This window comes from Rhipicephalus microplus, unplaced genomic scaffold (genome assembly GCF_043290135.1).
Source record: "Rhipicephalus microplus isolate Deutch F79 unplaced genomic scaffold, USDA_Rmic scaffold_26, whole genome shotgun sequence".
In the NCBI taxonomy this organism is placed as follows: Eukaryota; Metazoa; Arthropoda; class Arachnida; order Ixodida; family Ixodidae; genus Rhipicephalus; species Rhipicephalus microplus.
This window is the reverse complement of record NW_027464599.1, coordinates 1,236,179-1,242,792: the sequence shown is the minus strand read 5'-3', so window position 1 is coordinate 1,242,792 and position 6,614 is coordinate 1,236,179. Positions and strand designations below refer to the sequence as shown.

Sequence of the window (6,614 nt, the reverse complement as noted above, 5' to 3'; positions counted from 1 at the left end):
AGTGGAGCAGGACTGTCTCCATGGCGCAATTGGCTAGCACGATCGGCTGTTAACCGAAAGTTTGGAGGTTCGAGCCCACCTGGTGGTGGTGCGGCGCTTTTTTTTCTTTGGGCTGTTAGCTCTGAAGAAATGTTCCGACGGTGGTGAGAGTGGAGCACGACTGTCTCCGTGGCACAATTGGCTAGCGCGATTGGCTGTTAACCGAAAGGTTGGAGGTTCGAGCCCACCCGATGGTGGTGCGGCGCTTTTTTTCTTTTGGCTCATAGCTCTGAAGAAATGTTCTGACGGTGGTGAGAGTGGAGCACGACTGTCTCCTTGGCGCAATTGGCTAGCACGTTCGGCAGATAACCGAAAGGTTGGAGGTTCGAGCCCACTCGGTGGTGGTGCGGCGCTTTTTTTTCTTTGGGCTGATACCTTTGAAGATATGTTCTGATGGTGGTGAGAGTGGAGCAGGACTGTCTCCGTGGCGCAATTGGCTGGCGAGATCGGCTGTTAACCGAAAGGTTCGAGGTTCAAGCCCTCCCGGGAGTGGTGTGTTGCTTTTTTCTTTGCGCTGATAGCTCTGAAGAAATGTTCTGTTGGCGGTGAGAGTGGAGCACGACTTTCTCCGTTGCGCAATCGGCTAGCGCGATCGGGTGTTAACCGAAAGGTTGGACGCTCGAACCCACCCGGTGGTGGTGCGGCACTTTTTTTCCTTTGGGCTTATAGCTCTGAAGAAATGTTCTGACGGTGTGAGAGTGGAGCACGACTGTCTCCGTGGCGCGATTGGCTAGCGCGATGGGCTATTAACCGAAAGGTTGGAGGTTCAAGCCCACCCGGTGGTGGTGCGGCGCTTTTTTTTCTTTGCCCTGATAGCATTGAAGATATGTTCTGTTGGTGGTGAGAAAAGAGCACGACTCTCTCCGTGGCGCAATTGGCTAGCGCGATCGGCTGTTAACCGAAAGGCTGGAGGTTCGAGCTCTCCCGGGAGTGGTGTGTTGCTTTTTTTTGCGCTGATAGCTTTGAATATATGTTCTGATGGTGGTGGGAGTGGAGCACGACTGTCTCCGTGGCGCAATCGGCTAGCGTGATCGGCTGTTAACCGAAAGGTTGGAGGTTCGAGCCCACTCGGTGGTGGTGCGGCGCTTTTTTTCCTTTGGGCTGATAGCTCTGAAGAAATGTTCTGACGGGGGGGAGAGTGGAGCACGACTGTCTCCGTGGCGCAATTGGCTGGCGCGATCGGCTGTTAACCGAAAGGTTGGAGGTTCGAGCCCACTCGGTGGTGGTGCGGCGCTTTTTTTTTTGGGCTGAGTGCTTTGAAGATATGTTGTGATGGTGGTGAGAGTGGAGCAGGACTGTCTCCGTGGCGCAATTGGCTAGCGAGATCGGCTGTTAACCGACAGGTTCGAGGTTCAAGCCCTCCCGGGAGTGGTGTGTTGCTTTTTTCTTTGCGCTGATAGCTTTGAAGATATGTTCTGATGGTGGTGGGAGTGGAGCACGACTGTCTCCGTGGCGCAATCGGCTAGCGCGTTCGGCTGTTAACCGAAAGGTTGGAGGTTCGAGCCCTCCCGGGAGTGGTGTGTTGCTTTTTTTCTTTGCCCTTATAGCTTTGAAGATATGTTCTGATGGTGGTGAGAGTGGAGCAGGACTGTCTCCGTGGCGTAATTGGCTAGCGCGATGGGCTGTTAACTGAAAGGTTGGAGGTTCGAGCCCACCCGATGGTGGTGCGGCGCTTTTTTTTCTTTGGGCTGATAGCTCTGAAGAAATGTTCTGACGATGGTGAGAGTGGAGCAGGACTGTCTCCGTGGCGCAATTGGCTAGCGCGATCGGCTGTTAACCGAAAGGTTGGAGGTTCGAGCTCTCCCGGGAGTGGTGTGTTGCTTTTTTTGCGCTGATAGCTTTGAAGATATGTTCTGATGGTGGTGGAAGTGGAGCACGACTATCTCCGTGGCGCAATTGGCTAGCGCGATCGGCTGTTAACCGAATAGTTGGAGGTTCAAGCCCACCCGGTGGTGGTGCGGCGCTTCTTTTTCTTTGGGCTGATAGCTCTGAAGAAATGTTCTGACGGGGAGGAGGGTGGACCACGACTGTCTCCGTGGCGCAATTGGCTGGCGCGATCGGCTGTTAACCGAAAGGTTGGAGGTTCGAGCCCACCCGATGGTGGTGCGGCGCTTTTTTTTCTTTGGGCTGATAGCTCTGAAGAAATGTTCTGACGATGGTGAGAGTGGAGCAGGACTGTCTCCGTGGCGCAATCGGCTAACGAGATCGGCTGTTAACTGAAAGGTTCGAGGTTCAAGCCCTCCCGGGAGATGTGTGTTGCTTTTTTCTTTGCGCTGGTAGCTTTGAAGATATGTTCTGTTGGTGGTGACAGTGGAGCACGACTCTCTCCGTGGCGCGATTGGCTAGCGCGATCGGCTGTTAACCGAAAGGTTGGAGGTTCGAGCCCTCCCGGGAGTGGTGTGTTGCTTTTTTTTCTTTGGGCTGATAGCTTTGAAGATATGTTCTGATGGTGGTGAGAGTGGAGCAAGACTGTCTCCGTGGCGCAATCGGCTAGCGCGATCGGCTGGTAACCGAAAGGTTGAGGTTCGAGCCCACGCGGTGGTGGTGTGGTGCTTTTTTTTCTTTGCGCTTATAGCTTTTGTTCTGATGGTGGTGAGAGTGGAGCATGACTGTCTCCGCGGCGCAATTGGCTAGCGCGATCGGCTGTTAACCGAAAGGTTCGAGGTTCAAGCCCTCCCGGGAGTGGTGTGTTCTTTTTTCTTTGCGCTGATAGCTTTGAAGATATGTTCTGTTGGTGGTGAGAAAGGAGCACGACTCTCTCCGTGGCGCAATTGGCTAGCGCGATCGGCTGTTAACGAAAAGGTTGGAGGTTCAAGCCCACCCGGTGGTGGTGCGGCGCTTTTTTCCTTTGGGCTGATAGCTCTGAAGAAATGTGCTGACGGTAGTGAGAGTGGAGCAGGACTGTCTCCGTAGCGCAATTGGCTAGCGCGATGGGCTGTTAACCGAAAGGTTGCAGGTTCGAGCCCACCCGAAGGTGGTGCGGCGCTTCTTTTTCTTTGGGCTGATAGCTCTGGAGAAATGTTCTCACGGTGGTGAGAGTGGAGCATGACTGTCTCCTTGGCGCAATTGGCTAGCGCGATCGGCTGTTAACCGAAAGGTTGGAGGTTCGAGCCCTCCCGGGAGTGGTGTGTTGCTTTTTTCTTTGCGCTGATAGCTTTGAAGATATGTTCTGATGGTGGTGAGAGTGGAGCACGACTGTCTCCGTGGCGTAATTGGCTAGCGCGATGGGCTATTAACCGAAAGGTTGGACGCTCGAACCCACCCGGTGGTGGTGCGGCACTTTTTTTCCTTTGGGCTTATAGCTCTGAAGAAATGTTCTGACGGTGGTGAGAGTGGAGCACGACTGTCTCCGTGGCGCAATTGGCTAGCGCGATGGGCTATTAACCGAAAGGTTGGAGGTTCGAGCCCACCCGGTGGTGGTGCGGCGCTTTTTTTTCTTTGCCCTGATAGCTTTGAAGATATGTTCTGTTGGTGGTGAGAAAGGAGCACGACTCTCTCCGTGGCGCAATTGGCAAGCACGATCGGCTGTTAACCAAAAGGTTGGAGGTTCGAGCCCACCCGGTGGTGGTGCGGCGCTTTTTTCATTTGGGCTGATAGCTCTGAAGAAATGTTCTGACGGTGGTGAGAGTGGAGCAGGACGGTCTCCGTGGCGCAATTGGCTAGCGCGATCATCTGTTAACCGAAAGGTTGGAGGTTCGAGCTCTCCCGGGAGTGGTGTGTTGCTTTTTTCTTTGCGCTGATAGCTTTGAAGATATGTTCTGATGGTGGTGAGAGTGGAGCACGACTGTCTCCGTGGCGTAATTGGCTAGCGCGATGGGCTATTAACCGAAAGGTTCGAGGTTCAAGCCCACCCGGTGGTGGTGCGGCGCTTTTTTTTGGGCTGATAGCTCTGAAGAAATGTTCTGACGGTGGTGAGAGTGGAGCATGACTGTCTCTGTGGCGCAATTGGCTAACGCGATGGGCTGTTAACCGAAAGGTTGGAGGTTCGAGCCCACCCGATGGTGGTGCGGCGCTTCTTTTTCTCTGGGCTGATAGCTCTGAAGAAATGTTCTGACGGTGGTGAGAGTGGAGCAGGACTGTCTCCGTGGCGCAATTGGCTAGCGCGATCCGCTGTTAACCAAAAGGCTGGAGGTTCGAGCTCTCCCGGGAGTGGTGTGTTGCTTTTTTTTGCGCTGATAGCTTTGAATATATGTTCTGATGGTGGTGGGAGTGGAGCACGACTGTCTCCGTGGCGCAATCGGCTAGCGCGATCGGCTGTTAACCGAAAGGTTGAAGGTTCGAGCCCACTCGGTGGTGGTGCGGCGCTTTTTTTTCTTTGGGCTGATAGCTCTGAAGAAATGTTGTGACGGGGGGGAGAGTGGAGCACGACTGTCTCCGTGGCGCAATTGGCTGGCGCGATCGGCTGTTAACCGAAAGGTTTGAGGTTTGAGCCCACTCGGTGGTGGTGCGGCGCTTTTTTTTTTTCTTTGGGCTGATAGCTTTGAAGATATGTTGTGATGGTGGTGAGAGTGGAGCAGGACTGTCTCCGTGGCGCAATTGGCTAGCGAGATCGGCTGTTAACCGACAGGTTCGAGGTTCAAGCCCTCCCGGGAGTGGTGTGTTGCTTTTTTCTTTGCGCTGATAGCTTTGAAGATATGTTCTGATGGTGGTGGGAGTGGAGTGGAGCATGACTGTCTCCTTGGCGCAATCGGCTAGCACGTTCGGCAGTTAACCGAACGGTTGGAGGTTCGAGCTCTCCCGGGAGTGGTGTGTTGCTTTTTTTTGCGCTGATAGCTATGAAGATATGTTCTGATGGTGGTGAGAGTGGAGCACGACTGTCTCCGTGGCGTAATTGGCTAGCGCGATGGGCTATTAACTGAAAGGTTGGACGCTCGAACCCACCCGGTGGTGGTGCGGCACTTTTTTTCCTTTGGGCTTATAGCTCTGAAGAAATGTTCTGACGGTGGTGAGAGTGGAGCACGACTGTCTCCGTGGCGCAATTGGCTAGCGCGATGGGCTATTAACCGAAAGGTTGGAGGTTCGAGCCCACCCGGTGGTGGTGCGGCGCTTTTTTTTCTTTGCCCTGATAGCTTTGAAGATATGTTCTGTTGGTGGTGAGAAAGGAGCACGACTCTCTCCGTGGCGCAATTGGCAAGCACGATCGGCTGTTAACCAAAAGGTTGGAGGTTCGAGCCCACCCGGTGGTGGTGCGGCGCTTTTTTCATTTGGGCTGATAGCTCTGAAGAAATGTTCTGACGGTGGTGAGAGTCGAGCAGTACGGTCTCCGTGGCGCAATTGGCTAGCGCGATCATCTGTTAACCGAAAGGTTGGAGGTTCGAGCTCTCCCGGGAGTGGTGTGTTGCTTTTTTCTTTGCGCTGATAGCTTTGAAGATATGTTCTGATGGTGGTGAGAGTGGAGCACGACTGTCTCCGTGGCGTAATTGGCTAGCGCGATGGGCTATTAACCGAAAGGTTCGAGGTTCAAGCCCACCCGGTGGTGGTGCGGCGCTTTTTTTTTGAGCTGATAGCTCTGAAGAAATGTTCTGACGGTGGTGAGAGTGGAGCATGACTGTCTCTGTGGCGCAATTGGCTAGCGCGATGGGCTGTTAACCGAAAGTTTGGAGGTTCGAGCCCACCCGATGGTGGTGCGGCGCTTCTTTTTCTCTGGGCTGATAGCTCTGAAGAAATGTTCTGACGGTGGTGAGAGTGGAGCAGGACTGTCTCCGTGGCGCAATTGGCTAGCGCGATCCGCTGTTAACCAAAAGGCTGGAGGTTCGAGCTCTCCCGGGAGTGGTGTGTTGCTTTTTTTTCTTTGGGCTGATAGCTCTGAAGAAATGTTGTGACGGGGGGGAGAGTGGAGCACGACTGTCTCCGTGGCGCAATTGGCTGGCGCGATCGGCTGTTAACCGAAAGGTTGGAGGTTTGAGCCCACTCGGTGGTGGTGCGGCGCTTTTTTTTTCTTTGGGCTGATAGCTTTGAAGATATGTTGTGATGGTGGTGAGAGTGGAGCAGGACTGTCTCCGTGGCGCAATTGGCTAGCGAGATCGGCTGTTAACTGACAGGTTCGAGGTTCAAGCCCTCCCGGGAGTGGTGTGTTGCTTTTTTCTTTGCGCTGATAGCTTTGAAGATATGTTCTGATGGTGGTTGGAGTGGAGCATGACTGTCTCCTTGGCGCAATCGGCTAGCACGTTCGGCAGTTAACCGAAAGGTTGGAGGTTCGAGCTCTCCCGGGAGTGGTGTGTTGCTTTTTTTGCGCTGATAGCTTTGAAGATATGTTCTGATGGTGGTGGAAGTGGAGCACGACTATCTCCGTGGCGCAATTGGCTAGCGCGATCGGCTGTTAACCGAATAGTTGGTGGTTCAAGCCCACCCGGTGGTGGTGCGGTGCTTTTTTTCCTTTTGGCTGATAGCTTTGAAGATATGTTGTGATGGTGGTGAGAGTGGAGCACGACTGTCTCCGTGGCGCAATTGGCTAGCGCTATGGGCTGTTAACTGAAAGGTTGGAGGTTCGAGCTCTCCCGGGAGTGGTGTGTTGCTTTTTTCTTTGCGCTGATAGCTTTGAAGATATGTTCTGATGGTGGTGGGAGTGGAGCACG

At 53.7% G+C, this 6,614-nt stretch overlaps 1 non-coding gene across 1 annotated transcript; it reads left to right on the top strand.

Annotated features, from left to right (window-relative positions):
- The first annotated feature begins 1,479 nt into the window (after nt 1–1,479).
- Nucleotides 1,480–1,556, top strand: TRNAN-GUU (transfer RNA asparagine (anticodon GUU)). The gene has a single exon. It is a non-coding gene; the product is annotated as a tRNA-Asn (tRNA).
- Nucleotides 1,557–6,614: the final 5,058 nt, after the last annotated feature.